The sequence below is a fragment of the Canis lupus genome, chromosome 11 (assembly GCF_048164855.1).
Source record: "Canis lupus baileyi chromosome 11, mCanLup2.hap1, whole genome shotgun sequence".
Lineage (NCBI taxonomy): Eukaryota > Metazoa > Chordata > Mammalia > Carnivora > Canidae > Canis > Canis lupus.
In genome coordinates, this window is record NC_132848.1 from 10,797,086 (window position 1) to 10,805,568 (window position 8,483).

An 8,483-nucleotide genomic window follows, 5' to 3' on the forward strand; every position below is an offset into this window, starting at 1 on the left:
TCCTGGCCTTTGAGAGGGACGAAAACTCAGCACAGCTTTTCACATCTTCTTTTTCCTCAGCATCCACCTGGACAGTGTATTTGTCCTCTGGCACAGGAAACTTCAGGGCATTAAACTTCTTCTCAAAGTCATCTACCAAACCAGCCTTTGCCACATTGGCCTTGTAGTAAGCCCAGTCGATAGCAGGTGGTTTCTCAGGAAGAGTAGCCAACCTGGAGGTAAGCATCTCATTCCAGGATTTCAGGGAGTTGGCAATGGCCTTCTGGTTTCGGGGTATGATCTCCCCAAAAGCTACCCAGTCAATGGTTTTTAGAGCAAGTTTTTGCCCAGCCATCTTGAGATCCTTCACCGACCCCCTTTCATCTCAATTCTAATGCTCACTGGTGGCTCTCCAGGAGACCAGCCTCCCTGAGCCATCTCGCAGAGAGTGTTGTCTGGACTCAGACTCTGGCTTCTTCGCCAGATCTTTCTAGGGGTTCACAGAGACTTCTCCTTATCCTGTTGTACAGCTAATGTCTCTACAGTGGCTTGTTGCTTTGCTACTAGTGTGCACTAGGCAGGATGACATGGTTTGCAGCCACCGTAACAGACCTTCTTCTTCCATTGACCTATGATTTCTTCAGGATATTTATTTGGCTACTCATGGCATCTTCATCTGGCTTCTTCTAAGGACCCAAAGCACCTACACATGCCTCACCTCCCTATCACTCCAAAATGTAGTTATTGACTTCTCTCTTCTCCACAAAACTGAAAATTCCTTGAGAGCAGGGCCTATATCCTGCTCATTTTTGTATCTCTAACAACTAACATGGTATCTGGCACGTAATGGGGCCCAATAAATATTTGTAAAGTGAATGAACTAAATATTCCTTTAAAACATCTTCAAATCATTGGTACCTAGTATATCAACACTGTCATCTACATTGTTCCCAAAGTGCCATGTTTCTAAGATCCATTCTACTGGCATTCATTTGCCTAGATGGTTCCATACTGCTATTTGTGGATAAAAAGTTATTAATGTCAAATATTAATATCTGAGGTATCTCTGAAAAGAGGAATTAGACATTGTGTACATTGCTTATAAATTTGCTTCATGGTGGAAAATATTCCCAAACCATTTCTAAGTAATCACAGACCAACATCTTGATAAAAGATAAACTGATACTTGTGATAGTTTGTTTCCATCTTTCTGTCAAATTATTTATAAATATTTGATGGTCTATTGAACATGACATGCAAGTATTTTCTTGGGAGACATTTTTGCTCCAAAGATCTACATTGCCTACCAAACTTTCACTTCAGTGCCTTCTTATTGATGTCATCTGCCTCATTGAAAGCTTTGTGGTTACCTCTACAAAGAGCAAGGGGATAGTTCCAAAGCTCTTTATTGGCTCCTTAATTTTAAAATTTCTTACAGAACAACATTAATTGCAATGGAGGGTAAGCAGGTAGAAAGCTTACTTGTGGAGATTCAGACTCGGTTAACATGGAAGTATCTAGTATGTGGTAGATGCCTTCATCACTTAGGCTTTGAATGCCTAGTGAGCTGGGAAAGTTGACTCTTATCTGGAGTCACACCAATATTGAAGTGGGGATACAAAATGAAAACTCTTTATTCCTGATTTATTCAAATCAGGAAATACCTGCTCTGAAAAAGGGGAACTTAAAAAAAATAAAGGCATCCTCTATTTGAGAATTTTTAAAAAGTAAATATATGTGTGTTTATTATTTCATTTGTATTATTTTAACACATTTTATTTATTTGACAGAGAGAGGGGGAGAACACAGCATGGGGAGCACCAGGCAGAGGGAGAGGGAGAAGCAGGCTCCCTGCAGAGCAAGGAGCCCAATGATGTGGGGCTCGATCCCAGGACCATGGGATCATGACTTGAGCCAAAGGCAGATGCTCAACCAACTGAACCACCCAGGTGCCCCTACCTTATTGGTATTAATTGTATGCACCCAGATGGGCAAATATTCAAATAATTGACAAGAATATGAGCAAAGGGGCGTTCTTGGTCCTCTTGGCAAGAGTGAAAATTGGTGCAGCTTTTCCAGAAGACAGTATGTATTAAACTTGGCAATATGTGTCAAAAATTCACGATACACTTTCCCAGCAATTTGTTTAGAATCTATCCCAGTGAAAGAAAATCACACAAGTATGTAAACATGAGGGCAAAGAAGTACTTGATGGTGTTTATGATATAAAACTTTGGGAGGTGCCTGGGTGGCTCAGTTGGTTAAGTGCTAGACTCTTGATTTTGGCTCAGGTCATGATCCTAGGGAATCTGCTTGAGATACTCTCTCCCTCTGGCTCTGCCCCTCCTGCTTGTATTCTTTCTCTCTCTCTCTCACATAAATAAATAAATCTTTAAAAACAACAACAACAAAAGCCTTTGGAAATAGCCTAAATATCCTTTAATAAAAAATGGGTTAAATAAATTCCAGCACATATATACCATTAAATCATATGCGACTGTCATTAAAAATCATTTAGGTCTTATTCATTGCTAGGGAAATTGGTCCGTGAAATACTATCAAATGAAAAAGCAGGCTATATAATAATATGTTCAATGTGGGCCCATTTATAATACTGGATATTTTAAAATACTGTATGTTTCATACAGAGATCTTTGCCAAGAGAGGCATCTTTTTCCCGGCCATGGTATTCAGATGATCTTTACTTTAGACTTTTATGTATTTGAAATTTTATAATGAGTATGTATCATTTTTGTTACCAGAAAATAATAAAACTATTTTTATGTTGGAAAAATATCCTATGCATTTCGACATTGGCCTGGCTTTTTGCATACTTCCACCCCTGATAGCAACTGGCAACTACCAATAATCTTCTATTCCATTGCCCTTTATTACACACACACACACACACACACACACACACACACACACACACAAATCACAAGATCTTTGGAGAGAGAGATTTTTAACCATAAAGTATCTATTCCTCAGACTTGTGTCCCTCTATCCCTTTTAGCCTACATAGAATTTTTAACTTGCTGAAGTTAGCAGACTCGGGGCTGTAGTTATCAGTTGAAAATACAACTTATCACAGTGCAGAGAACATGGGACCGAATACAGTGTTTTTCTCTAGCAGGTGGAGATGGAGCCTATGTAATTAGGCTAATGGGGCCCACAATACATTAATTATAAAGGGAAATAGCAAAAGTGTACTCCAGGGTGAAATACCAGTTCTAACGAGTTCTATCTGGAGGGACTGTTTGTGGGCATAAGTTACGGAGGGCGTAAATATGATAAAAACACTTCCCAGGCAAATCCAGCTAAAAGATAAATTAGTGCTGGCTTTTAAAAAAATTTTTTTAAACATTTTATTTATTTATTCATGAAAGACACAGAGGCAGAGACACAGGCAGAGAGAGAAGCAGGCTCCCTGCAGGAAGCCCGATGTGAGACTCGATCCCGGGACCCCAGGATCACGCCCTGGGCTGAAGGCAGATGCTCAACCGCTGAGCCACCCAGGGGTCCCAGTGTTGGCTTCTTAAGAGCATAACACTGCCACACATTTTGTTCTCTTGATACCAAATTAATGAGTTGCTGCTGTTTTTGTGTTTCTTGGAAGAGAAATGGCAGGTAATACCACTGCCCCATCACTGCGAAGATTTCAGCAACAGAGGTTAAGGGGAGGTTCTGGGGGAACTCAGCCAGCTAAGCATCTGACTCTTGATTTCGGCTCAGGTCATGATCTCAGGGTCCTGGGATCCAGCCTCGAGTTGGGCTCAGCGCTCACCAGGGAGTCTGCTTGAGGATCTCTCTCCCTTTGCCTCTGCCCTTCCTTCTTTACACACACACAAACACACAAACACATGCTCTCTCTCTCTCTTTCTGAAAATAAATAAATAAATAAATAAATAAATAAATAAATAAATAAAAATTTAAAAGGTATTTCTCTAATAAAAATGTATTGCCATGGTGTAGAAGACATAGTCTGACATGTCCTCATATCCCAGCATCATTGGTCCTTGTTTCAGTGGCCATCTGAGTGAACCAAGTAGCATCCCTGCATCACAGTCAAATGATCTCATCAATCACAGTGAAACTACAGCCCACTTTTCTTCAGCCACTGTTTCCAAGGCACACTCTGGACCCCATTCCTACCCGAAACTGCTACACATCAGAAATCGTTGTAGGCCGTCCTGCACTTGCCAAAGACATCCGATTATCTGATCTCTCCAGTTTTTCCTGGCTTGTCCATGGCCATGCTTCTCCTCCTCATCCACTCCACGTTTTTCTTGTCGTAGGTTGAGTCGTGGGTTCGCCTGTATCAGTGTTGGTCCTCATGGAGAAATAGAACCCCTATACCAGTTCTTTTAAACAGATGGAATTTCATGTTGGGAATTGCTTATCAAAAGGTTGTGAAGGCTACAAGTGGAAAAAAAAAAAAGAAGAAGAAAAAAGGAAAATGTGAAGTTATCCAGAGATGAGCAATGACAAGAAGCCATTGTCACTGTTATGGATAAAGGAGAAAAAAAGAGAAAAGGTGCGAGTAAATGCCTATGAGCAGTGTCCTGCCGAGGCTGCGGAGGGCTCGCTGCTGGTGCTTCTGGAAACGGTGCTGCCCCGGAGGAAAGCGGGAACAGGGGCCAGACCACCACCTGTGCAGCTCCTACCGTACTGCCAGGGCCCCAAAAGTCTTCACCCCTTCTATGTTCCGAAGTGAGGACTTAGCTGTCAGGGCATCCAGGAGACACAGTTTTCTCCAAAAGGCACAGGAAAGCACTGAAGGGCAAGGATGGACAAATCCCGCCCTCTAGCCATTCAGCGGTTGTCCTCACCTTTGCACCTCATGCCTAAACTTCCAGTGACAGTAACAACATCGCACCATATTCCTTAAATAATTGAAGATGCTGTCGCTGTTTCAGAAGGGGAGGCACAGGGTCTCATCAGTCACGATCTCTGTGTCCAGGTGATTTTAATCTATCTAAGATTTTTCTAAGAATAAAGGTAATTATCACCAATATTCCTTCCATACCACGGGAGAAGAGAGAGGGGAAAATAAGTAATTGGTGAACATACATAAGTACATACAAAACGGGAAATCTGCGCGGCGGCGCTAGTCTTAGTTTCTGTAATTTGTTGCCTGCTGCAAGTCACTCTCCTTCCACGTGCCCTGGGCCCGGGCTGGCACATTGGGGTGCAGGCTCCCCGCCAGGCCTCCGTCCCTATAGGGTGCGAGCCGGCAGCGGTCTGCATCAGTGCTCACTGCACACTAGCTTGTTTTTTTCTTTTCTTTCTTTTTTTTTTTTTTAAGATTTTATTTATTTGTTTATGAGAGACACAGAGAGGGAGGCAGAGACACAGGCAGAGGGAGAAGCAGGCTCCATGCAGGACTCGATCCCAGGACCCCAGGATCATACCCTGAGCCCCCCAGGCGCCCCCACACTAGCTTTCATCACTGGCTGTGGAACTGTTAGGGGGCACAGCTCCCCGGATTCCAGTCTCAAACCTTCCCGTCCTCCTTGTGCTCCCCAGTCTGATTCTCTCCTTTTGTAGCTGCCATCGATACCCAGAACCACCACACACCACCGCAAGCTACATCTTTCTTCTTGGCCCAGTGGCACCACGAGCCCAAACTGACAGTCTCGACGCCCTGGTTTGTAAGACCCCTGTGTCCACGTGGGATCACGTCTCACTTGAGACCTATGAGTTTTAAATGAGCAGAGCTCGTGGGGCAGAGTGGACTGGCTCAGCTGGTGTGGCCTACAACTCTCGATCTCGGGGTTGTGAGTTTGAGTCCCACACTAGGCACAGAGCGAGTACAGACAGACAGACAGACATAAGCAGAGCTCAGAACTGATGAGATGAGAAGCTGAAAAAAAATATATGAGTGGGTATTTTAATTTTTCTCAGCATCCTTGCCATTGGATAATGGGAAAGATTTTAAATCACCAATAGCTCTCTTAAAATTTATCATACTGAATCAAATGTAATACTTTAAATATTGTATGTAAAAAGAAGATTAATTTATTCTGTTATTTCATTTGGATATATTATATTTCTGTTAATTTAGTCTAAGTTTGTCCCAAGTGTGGGTATGTGTGTGCGTCAAAGGCAAGGCTTCCTACGAGCTCTTACAGAGCTAAAGGATCTACCCAAGGCCTTGAGATCTTTTTCACATAAACTTCTGATAAGCATCTATCTCCTTCACCTTTTCCTTGTGTGACTGATTATCACAAAATAAAACCCAGAGCTTATAACATTGTCCTAACATTGTCCAGTTATTTATTTATTTATTTTTGTCCAGCTATTTTCAAATGACTTAATACACACTGTGGTTCCGGGCCATCTTGTTTGTTTTGAATCACTGATCCTACATTTTGGGGTAGCCCCTGTCTAACTCCATTTCTTATCACTCTCCCCGTCATTCGTCAGCTGCAGCCACGCCAGGCCTCTTGGTGCCAACCTGGTTCCCACCTCAGGACTTTTGCACTTGCCCTTCCCCTGCCTGGAGCTCACTCCCCCCAGAATTTCTCTCTCTGCCGTTACTCCTGCTCGCCCTTTGCAATCTTTCAGTTTCCTTCAATTCATTTGTCAGCGAGTGACACTATATGTTACACTTACCTATTTGTTTATCATCAATCTTCTTCCCTAGAATATAAACTCCACGAAACCAAGGACTTTGACATGCTCATCGCTGGATCCTCAGCACTTAGATAATGACCTGAAACATAATAGATGTTCAATAAACATCTTTAGAATAGTTGAATTAGCTAGTCTTTCAAATTTTTGATTCAGTCACCCAAACTTGCGGCTTTTTTTTTCCAGGCTTGCATTATTGGCCAGTTTGATGAAGTTACTTTATCTATCCACAAAATTGTTGATAAAAAGTGCAAGATAATGTCGACTTTAGAACCATGAGGCACTTCACCACGTATCTTCTTTCAGGTTAATGTCTTTCCAGTAAATAAAAAGTCTTTAGGAATAAATCCAATCAACTGATTTTATCTCATTTTCAAACATATGTTTCTCTATCTTGAATACAAGATACAATCCAATTTAAGTAGCACAAAATGACTTTCATAAACTGGTTCCAAACTATCTATCTACCCTTAAATCCCATCACTACTTCCTTCCTGCTCTTTTTCCATTGACTTTGTATCTTTTGTTCTAGCCCCACTAAATTTGTTATGATTCCATCACTACTTCCTTCCTGCTCTTTTTCCATTGATTTTATACCTTTTGTTCTAGTCCCACTAAATTTGTTATGATTCCTAATAAAGCATACCGTGTCTTTTCTCATTCCCATGCCTTAGCACGAGCTGCTCCAACTGCCTGGAATGCCCTCCTCTCCCCACCCCCCCCCCTTCAGCTATGTACAACCTTATATACCATTCATAATTTAGCATAAATATCACTTCCTCCATGAATCCTTCCCAAACTTCCTCTCCTCCGTTCTCTCTCACTAATTTCGCTTTTACATTTTGCTTATTGTTTGTAATCATGACCATATTATTTGTGTCTCTTTTCGGAGTTAACACTATGATCTCCTCCAGCGTATGGAATTGGATACTCATTGATGTCTATTGAATGAATGAAAAACTTAATATTTGGCTAGTTGCTTGTTGGAGTTTGAAGAAAGCGAGTCATACTTGTCTGGGGTAGAACTGACTAATACCCCAGACTGACCTCCAACAACCCCAGACTGACCTCAGTAAGTTTTTGGGAATTCATCTTAGTTTGCCACCTTAGGGACTAGAAATCTGCAGTTTCCTTGGAATGGACGTACCTCTCAATGGCAGATCCGCAGTGATCAAGCTCATGGAAGTTGATAAAAATAAGCATGCTGATTTTCTATTTTATAATGAAAAGCATAACTATCCAGAGAATTGAATTCTCAAGTCAACCTCTTAGTGTTTCATCTCCTTATAGGCAAGTTCTAGACGAGGCACTCTGATGTGGTGCAGTGCAATTAGTTGATCTTAAGTATTTCTCAATGAAGGAAGCTTGAAACCATCTCTTTCTTGCATTAGAGACATAGTCTCTCCAAGGAAACTCTGATGTATTGCCACCCCATTGTCAACTTGAATGCCAACAAGACCTGAAAGGGTTGAGTGACCAGTCGAGGTCTTAAAATTCCTCGGCAGACAAGGCAGAGAGCCAACCTCAGTCTTACTGCTTTAATCTGGTGTGCTTTTATGATACTTTTCTACGTGGAAAGAGCTAATTGTTGTATGAGCAGACTAGTCCTTAACTTTTTTTTCCTGATCAAAAGCATTTTTTTCAAAAGGCTTAAGAGTAATCTTTGAGACATTATTCTTTTTAAGTTTTTATTTAAATTCCAGTCAGTGTAATACTAGTTTCAGGTGTACAATAAAGTGATTCAACACTTAATCACAATACCGGGGGCTCATCACAAGTGCTCCCCTTAATCCCTATCACCTATGTCCCCCAGTGCCCCGCCCCCAACCCCTCTGGGAACCATCAGTTTCTTCTCTGTAGTTAAGTCT

The 8,483-nt window shown here is 41.7% G+C and overlaps 1 long non-coding RNA gene across 2 annotated transcripts in view; it reads right to left on the minus strand.

Annotated features, from left to right (window-relative positions):
• The window catches only part of LOC140642493 (uncharacterized), a 55,162-nt gene extending 47,834 nt beyond the window's left edge, over window positions 1–7,328 (minus strand). For both annotated transcript variants that reach the window (XR_012038912.1, XR_012038911.1), the window contains exons 1-2: window positions 7,262–7,328; window positions 6,598–6,697 (exon numbers count right to left, since the gene is read on the minus strand). This is a non-coding gene — a long non-coding RNA (uncharacterized lncRNA). The remainder of the gene's footprint in view (window positions 1–6,597; window positions 6,698–7,261) is intronic.
• Window positions 7,329–8,483: the final 1,155 nt, after the last annotated feature.